Below are 8701 nucleotides of genomic sequence, written 5' to 3'. Positions count from 1 at the left end.
GGGCCTGGTCAAAAGTCATGCACTAAGTGAATAGGGTGCTATTTGGGATGTAGTCTGTCAGGGCTGAAAAATGGGAAGAGTGCTTTTTGCTGAGATGCTGAGAGAGAGAGAGAGCTGTCTGTCCCAACAGGTTTTACCACCTAGCACCCTGCACTAGGTAATTATAATCTGGCCGTCATCATATGATCCTGAGATGGATTGTGTGTTAGTGATGCCTGGGTCAGCTGTTTGTTCACCTGCACCCGCCAGCAATTGAAATAACCCATCTGCAACTGCCTGACTGTATGTGATAAAGTGAAAATCTGAGGCCTGCACCGGACTCTGCACCAAATATAGAATGTGCGCTGTACTGTCAGAGATGGTGATTTTTTTTTCCCAAAGGCCTATGTTTCTGCTTATAATTTTTGACATTTTGTTATACTATTTGTTAGTCAGCTTGTCTATAGTTAGACTAAATAAATCCTTGCTTACCAGAATAATGGCATAAATTGATAGAATGCATATATTGATAGAATGATTCAATCTAGTTGATATCGGTAAAGTTAGTTTTCTCTTGCCTCTTTCATCTCTGCTATTCTCGTGCAGCAAAGACGTTTAGGGACCGGGGAGAAAATGCTATAAATCTAAAAGAGCGGGAAAGATTTAGACCGTTTTGAGAAAATTTTAAGTTGTTAAAAACGACCCAACATGTTTTTGATTTCATTTTGGCTTGGATGTTTATTTTATGCCTTTTCACTATCAGCTTTTATGATGCTGATGAAGATAGCACCTTTACAGACGATCCCTAACCACGCATTTGTTCTCTGATGCTGAAATAAATAAATCCTATTTCTCCACTCCTGTTCCCGAGTCAAAATGTAGCCTGCATTTTGTGTATCATTTTACTACAAGAAATGCCTAAATCTGCAGGAGTTAATATTATATTAGGCTATGAGAGAACAGACCTACAGCCAGTGTTTAGATTTCAGTTCCAACCACAGCGGTCCTCTGTAGCTCAGTTGGTAGAGCATGGTGCTTACAACGCCAAGATAGTGGGTTTGATTCCACCCGTACATAAAATGTATGCATAATGGTAAGTCACTTTGGAGAAAAGCAACTGCTAAATGGCATATATTGGGACAGTGACCATTTTTTGTTGTTGTTTTGGCACTTCACTCCAGCACTTTGGATTTGAAATGATACAATGACTGACTATGAGGTTAAAGTGCCGACTGTCATTTTTCATTTGAGAGTATTTTCATCAATATCGGGCGAATCCATATCGGGTGAAACAGCACTTTTTGTACATAGTCCCCCTATTTTAGGGGACCAAAAGTATTGGGACAAATTCATTTATTAGTGTATTCAAGTAGACAATTTTTTAATATTTGGTCCCATATTCATAGCAAGTAATGACTACTTCAAACTTCTGACTACAATTTGTTGGATTATTTTCTGTGTGTTGGTTGATTTTGTGCCCAATAGAAATAAATGGTAAATCATGTGTTGTGTCATTTTGGTGTCACTATTATAATATTATAATAATAAAATATGTTTCTAAACACTTCTACATTAATGTGAATGCTACCATGATGCCGGATGATCCTGAATGAATCGTGAAAATAATGAGTGAGAAAATGACAGACACACAAATATCACATCCCTCAAAAATGCTGACCTTCCCTGTTCTTGTAATGGTGAGAGGTTAGCATGTCTTGGGGCGATGATATTTCTGAGAGTTTCACCTTTCCACAGACGCGCCATATTAGTGTGCACCCCAAACTGTTCGGACGCTACAGAAAGAAGTTGCCAGCTGTACCTACTTCAGACAAGTCCCAAGACGCTTGTGGGGGTCGTAGAGCAAAACGGAGTACACCATTGTGTAGGTACAGTGGGGCAAAAAAGTATTTAGTCAGCCACCAATTGTGCAAGTTCTCCCACTTAAAAAGATGAGAGAGGCCTGTAATTTTCATCATAGGTACACTTCATCTATGACAGACAAAATGAGAAAAAAAAGCCAGAAAATCACATTGTAGGATTTTTAATGAATTTATTTGCAAATTATGGTGGAAAATAAGTATTTGGTCACCTACAAACAAGCAAGATTTCTGGCTCTCACAGACCTGTAACTTCTTCTTTAAGAGGCTCCTCTGTCCTCCACTCGTTACCTGTATTAATGGCACCTGTTTGAACTCGTTATCAGTATAAAAGACACCTGTCCACAACCTCAAACAGTCACACTCCAAACTCCACTATGGCCAAGACCAAAGACAAAATTGTAGACCTGCACCAGGCTGGGAAGACTAAATCTGCAATAGGTAAGAAGCTTGGTTTGAAGAAATCAACTGTGGGAGCAATTATTAGGAAATGGAAGACATACATGATAATCTCCCTCGATCTGGGGCTCCACGCAAGATCTCACCTCGTAGGGTCAAAATGATCACAAGAACGGTGAGCAAAAATCCCAGAACCACACGGGGGGACCTAGTGAATGAGCTGCAGAGAGCTGGGACCAAAGTAACAAAGCCTACCATCAGTAACACACTACGCCGCCAGGGACTCAAATCCTGCAGTGCAGACGTGTCCCCCTGCTTAAGCCAGTACATGTCCAGGCCCGTCAGAAGTTTGCTAGAGAGCTTTTGGATGATCCAGAAGAAGATTAGGAGAATGTCATATGGTCAGATGAAACCAAAATATAACTTTTTGGTAAAAACTCAACTCGTCGTGTTTGGAGGACAAAGAATGCTGAGTTGCATCCAAAGAACACCATACCTACTGTGAAGCATGGGGGTGGAAACATCATGCTTTGTGGCTGTTTTTCTGCAAAGGGACCAGGATGACTGATCCGTGTAAAGGAAAGAATGAATGGGGCCATGTGAGACTTTGAGTGAAAACCTCCTTCCATCAGCAAGGGCATTGAAGATGAAATGTGGCTGGGTCTTTCAGCATGACAATGATCCCAAACACACCGCCCGGGCAACGAAGGAGTGACTTCGTAAGAAGCATTTCAAGGTCCTGGAGTGGCCTAGCAAGTCTCCAGATCTCAACCCCATAGAAAATCTTTGGAGGGAGTTGAAAGTCCGTGTTGCCCAGCAACAGCCCCAAAACATCACTGCTCTGGAGGAGATATGCATGGACGAATGGGCCAAAATACCAGCAACAGTGTGTGAAAACCTTGTGAAGACTTACAGAAACGTTTGACCTGTGTCATTGCCAACAAAGGGTATTTAACAAAGTATTGAGATAAACTTTTGTTATTGACCAAATACTTATTTTCCACCATAATTTGCAAATAAATTCATTAAAAATCCTACAATGTGATTTTCTGGCTTTTTTTTCTCATTTTGTCTGTCATAGTTGAAGTGATGAAAATGATGAAAATTACAGGCCTCTCTCATCTTTTTAAGTGGGAGAACTTGCACAATTGGTGGCTGACTAAATACTTTTTTGCCCCACTGTATGTATATACAGTAATATATGGTAGTTTGTAGGCCAAAACATTCAAACGCTACAGACGATTTTGTGAGAAGACCGATTTTCGTAACGTCTCATGGTCTGACAAACACCGCTCTAGCTCTGCCAACTTTCCCCGCAGATGCGGAAGTGTGACATCGTCGGATGCGGCGGATTGAGACGCATCCATTGCAGATATCTCTGGCTTAAATTGACAGATTTTTATGGGGATTTTTGTATTACGCTAATTAGATTTCCGCAAGGGGCGGACATCGACTCTAGGGGTTAATCTGTGTTTGTGGGATTCTGAGATGGATTGTGTATATGTACTGTATACGTGTGTGCAACGTTCTTAGTGTGTGTTCCTGAGATGGATTATGGTACCCTCCCCCAGGTACAGAGGATCATTCAAGGACAGCACAGACATAAGGCACAGCAGCTATAGAGAATACCCTACACATTTTGCAGCAAGCAGTCCCTCTAGGAGGCAGGAAAACCTGGATGTCAGACCTTTAAGTGACTGTGTGTGTGTGTGTGTGTGTGTGTGTGTGTGTGTGTGTGTGTGTGTGTGTGTGTGTGTGTGTGTGTGTGTGTGTGTGTGTGTGTGTGTGTGTGTGTGTGTGTGTGTGTGTGACTGTGTGTGTGTGTGTGTGACTGCGTGACTGCGTGACTGCTACTCAACTCCCAGAGCAGAAGCTGCAGCAAAAACAGTAACAATGAGCGCATTATTACAGAGTATGATTCATCACCATGTCCATTACTGTCTCCCAGTTCTCACATAGCAATAAGCACTACAGTAACTAGCATGAATACACCATTGCAGCAAAATAAGGCAATCAATAAGTTAATCAATCATTTTTTTTATTTGTTTGAGATTTCTTTCCTGGCCCTGCCAAAGACAAAGCTAACCAGAGGAATCTGACTGGCCAACCCAGCCCGCTCACGCACACAAGCTATTAAAAAACAGTATTGGATTTCCTACAGTGACTTTCCCAGTCATGTAGCCCACAGCCTATATGTTCTCTTTTCCATTACAGATTCCAACCTTCAGGTAATACTTGATTCTACAAAGAATTTCTTACAAACAATTATATATATATAAAACTATTTATAATTCCAAAATACATATCATGCCTCAATTGTGCAAAATCACTTCAGCAGTGAATGTGCGAGGTGCTTGTTGTGTGAAAGCACTCTGCTCTCCTGTGTGGGTGTGTGGTTGCCCGACCAGGAACACTGAACAGAGAGAGAGAGAGAGAGCAGTGCCTCCCCCTCTACTGCCTCTGTGTTGCTGACTCATTGTCACTGCCCCAGAATCTGCTGGCTGTCTGCATTATTCACATCCTCTGTTAGCTGTTAGTGCCTCCTCAGCACCTGGACGGCCATGGGGCTGCTTGGCCGTGGGGGCTGTGCTGGCCCAGGGGGACTGGGGCCTAGGCTGGGATGAACTCAAAAGGCAATGCTGGGGCAACCGGACTCAGAGGGCTGGGTCACGTCTCTGATAAAATGTCAGATTATGTTAAAATCATGGATCTACAATAAACATAACTTTTATAATGAAGAGTGTCCCGTCTCATCTTCTAATGCTGGGCCGGCTGTAGGGCAGTGGGGGCAAGTCTCAGAGGGCAGATTCAGCCTCCAGTCACCCCAACCTTTTTGGAGGACAAGGGTTCTTTGTAGGGCAAATTCAACCTAGAACCCTTTTCATCATCAGAACAGTTTTTGGAAGAAAGTGTTCTTTGGTGACTCTATGGAAGGCAAGAATGATTCTTTGGAAGGCAAGGTAAAGCCTAGCCTTCTTTGCTAGGTAAAGCTCCAACTTATCTCAGCTCACTGGTCACCATAGCAGCACCCAACCGTAGCACGCGCTCCAGCAGGTAAGTTTCACTGGTAACCCCCAAAGCCTATTCCCACTTTGGCCGCCTTTCCTTCCAGTTCTCTGCCAATGACTGGAACAAATTGCAAAAATCACTGAAGCTGGAGACTCATATCTCCCTCACTAAATTTAAACATCAGCTGTCAGAGCAGCTCACAGATCATTGCACATGTACATAGCCCATCCAACTCCCTCATCCCCATATTATTTTTTTCTCCTTTGCACCCCAGTATCTGTACTTGCACATTCATCTTCTGAACATCTATCACTCCAGTGTTAATGCTAAATTGTAATTACTTTGCCACTACCGCCTATTTATTGCCTTACCTCCCTCATTTGCACACACTGTATATAGATTTTTTCCTATTGTGTTGACTGTACATTTGTTTATTCCATGTGTAACTCTGTTGTTTATGTTGCACTGCTTAGCTTTATCTTGGTCAGGTCGCAGTTGTAAATGAGAACTTGTCCTCAACTGGACTACCTGGTTAAATGAAGGTGAAATAAAATGTAAAAGAAGAATGGTTCGATACAGAACCCTTCCAAATCTGAATAAACTTGATATTTTTTCCCCTTTCCTTTAAATAGCACTTTGAGCATGAATGTTCACCTCAGTGTTTAAACTTGAACCCTCTAGAGTTGAAAAAGAAAGGTGTAAGAATGTTTTAAACTCTACCAATATGAGAATGTCTGCCCAGCAAATTGGCCAGTGATACCAAGTGTTGGTTTTTCAGTGTAACAAAGAGGTAAATTAACACTCAGTGGTGTAAAAAAAACAGTGTTGGTGAACTAGGGGTGACTGTGTCATTTTCACTCTGTGTAAGGTAAAACACTCAAAACTACACACATTATCCCAGCATGCTCTATAGCAGGTAGATCTTTTAGAATTGTTTATAATACATTTCCCAAACAAATCTAATCTGTTCGTAGTTGGACTTATTGCACTCGTTGCTGAGATGGCTAATCCAGTTTACATGGTTATTTTATTTTACTTTTATTTAACCAGGTAGGCCAGTTGAGAACAAGTTCTCATTCACAACTGCGACCTGGCCAAGATAAAGCATAGCAGTGCGACAAAAACAACAGAGTTACACAAACAAACGTACGGACAATAACACGATAGAAAGATCTACCGTCATCTCAATTATAAATATTTCCTACCATGGCAGTCATTTTGAATGCAGGTTCTAGGTGAGTAAAAGTTCAAATTGTTAATCTTCTGGCTGGATTGCAATAGGAATTAAGCATCACTTTGCACACCAGTCTAATGTGGCATGTAAACCAGGTGTTTCTTAGGGTATGACTATGCCCTCAAAAAGGCCTTAGGATATACACTACAGTCTACAAAACATGTTTTTTCAATGACATATACTATGAAATCAAACTTTATTTGTCACATGTGCCCGAATACAACAAGTGTAGACTTTACTGTGAAATGCTTGCTTACAAGCCCTTAACTAACAGAGCACTTCAAGAAGAGTTAGCTTTCACTGCTATGCGGATGACACACAGCTGTACATTTCAATGAAACATGGTGAAGCCCCAAAATTGCCCTCGCTAGAAGCATGTGTTTCAGACATAAGGAAGTGGATGGCTGCAAACTTTCTACTATTAAACTCGGACAAAACAGAGATGCTTGTTCTAGGTCCCAAGAAACAAAGAGATCTTCTGTTGAATCTGACAATTAATCTTAATGGTTGTACAGTCGTCTCAAATAAAACTGTGAAGGACCTCGGCGTTACTCTGGACCCTGATCTCTCTTTTGAAGAACATATCAAGACCATTTCGAGGACAGCTTTTTTCCATCTACGTAACATTGCAAAAATCAGAAACTTTCTGTCCAAAAATGATGCAGAAAAATTAATCCATGCTTTTGTCACTTCTAGGTTAGACTACTGCAATGCTCTATTTTCCGGCTACCCGGATAAAGCACTAAATAAACTTCAGTTAGTGCTAAATACGGCTGCTAGAATCCTGACTAGAACCAAAAAATTTGATCATATTACTCCAGTGCTAGCCTCTCTACACTGGCTTCCTGTCAAAGCAAGGGCTGATTTCAAGGTTTTACTGCTAACCTACAAAGCATTACATGGGCTTGCTCCTACCTATCTCTCTGATTTGGTCCTGCCGTACATACCTACACGTACGCTGCGGTCACAAGACGCAGGCCTCCTAATTGTCCCTAGAATTTCTAAGCAAACAGCTGGAGGCAGGGCTTTCTCCTATAGAGCTCCATTTTTATGGAACGGTCTGCCTACCCATGTCAGAGACGCAAACTCGGTCTCAACCTTTAAGTCTTTACTGAAGACTCATCTCTTCAGTGGGTCATATGATTGAGTGTAGTCTGGCCCAGGAGTGGGAAGGTGAACGGAAAGGCTCTGGAGCAACGAACCGCCCTTGCTGTCTCTGCCTGGCCGGTTCCCCTCTTTCCACTGGGATTCTCTGCCTCTAACCCTATTACAGGGGCTGAGTCACTGGCTTGCTGGGGCTCTCTCATGCCGTCCCTGGAGGGGGTGCGTCACCTGAGTGGGTTGATTCACTGTTGTGGTCATCCTGTCTGGGTAAGTTGGTGGTTGAAGATATCCCTCTAGTGGTGTGGGGGCTGTGCTTTGGCAAAGTGGGTGGGGTTATATCCTTCCTGTTTGGCCCTGTCCGGGGGTGTCCTCGGATGGGGCCACAGTGTCTCCTGACCCCTCCTGTCTCAGCCTCCAGTATTTATGCTGCAGTAGTTTGTGTCGGGGGGCTGGGGTCAGTTTGTTATATCTGGAGTACTTCTCCTGTCCTATTCGGTGTCCTGTGTGAATCTAAGTGTGCGTTCTCTAATTCTCTCCTTCTCTCTTTCTTTCTCTCTCTCGGAGGACCTGAGCCCTAGGACCATGCCCCAGGACTACCTGACATGATGACTCCTTGCTGTCCCCAGTCCACCTGGCCATGCTGCTGTTCCAGTTTCAACTGACCTGAGCCCTAGGACCATGCCCCAGGACTACCTGACATGATGACTCCTTGCTGTCCCCAGTCCACCTGGCCATGCTGCTGCTCCAGTTTCAACTTCCACCTGACTGTGCTGCTGCTCCAGTTTCAACTGTTCTGCCTTATTATTATTAGACCATGCTGGTCATTTATGAACATTTGAACATCTTGGCCATGTTCTGTTATAATCTCCACCCGGCACAGCCAGAAGAGGACTGGCCACCCCACATAGCCTGGTTCCTCTCTAGGTTTCTTCCTAGGTATTGGCCTTTCTAGGGAGTTTTTCCTAGCCACCGTGCTTCTACACCTGCATTGCTTGCTGTTTGGGGTTTTAGGCTGGGTTTCTGTACAGCACTTTGAGATATCAGCTGATGTACGAAGGGCTATATAAATACATTTGATTTGATTTGAGTTAGCAAGTCC

Source organism: Oncorhynchus kisutch, linkage group LG4 (assembly GCF_002021735.2).
Source record: "Oncorhynchus kisutch isolate 150728-3 linkage group LG4, Okis_V2, whole genome shotgun sequence".
Taxonomy (NCBI): domain Eukaryota; kingdom Metazoa; phylum Chordata; class Actinopteri; order Salmoniformes; family Salmonidae; genus Oncorhynchus; species Oncorhynchus kisutch.
Note: the sequence above shows the minus strand (reverse complement) of the source record.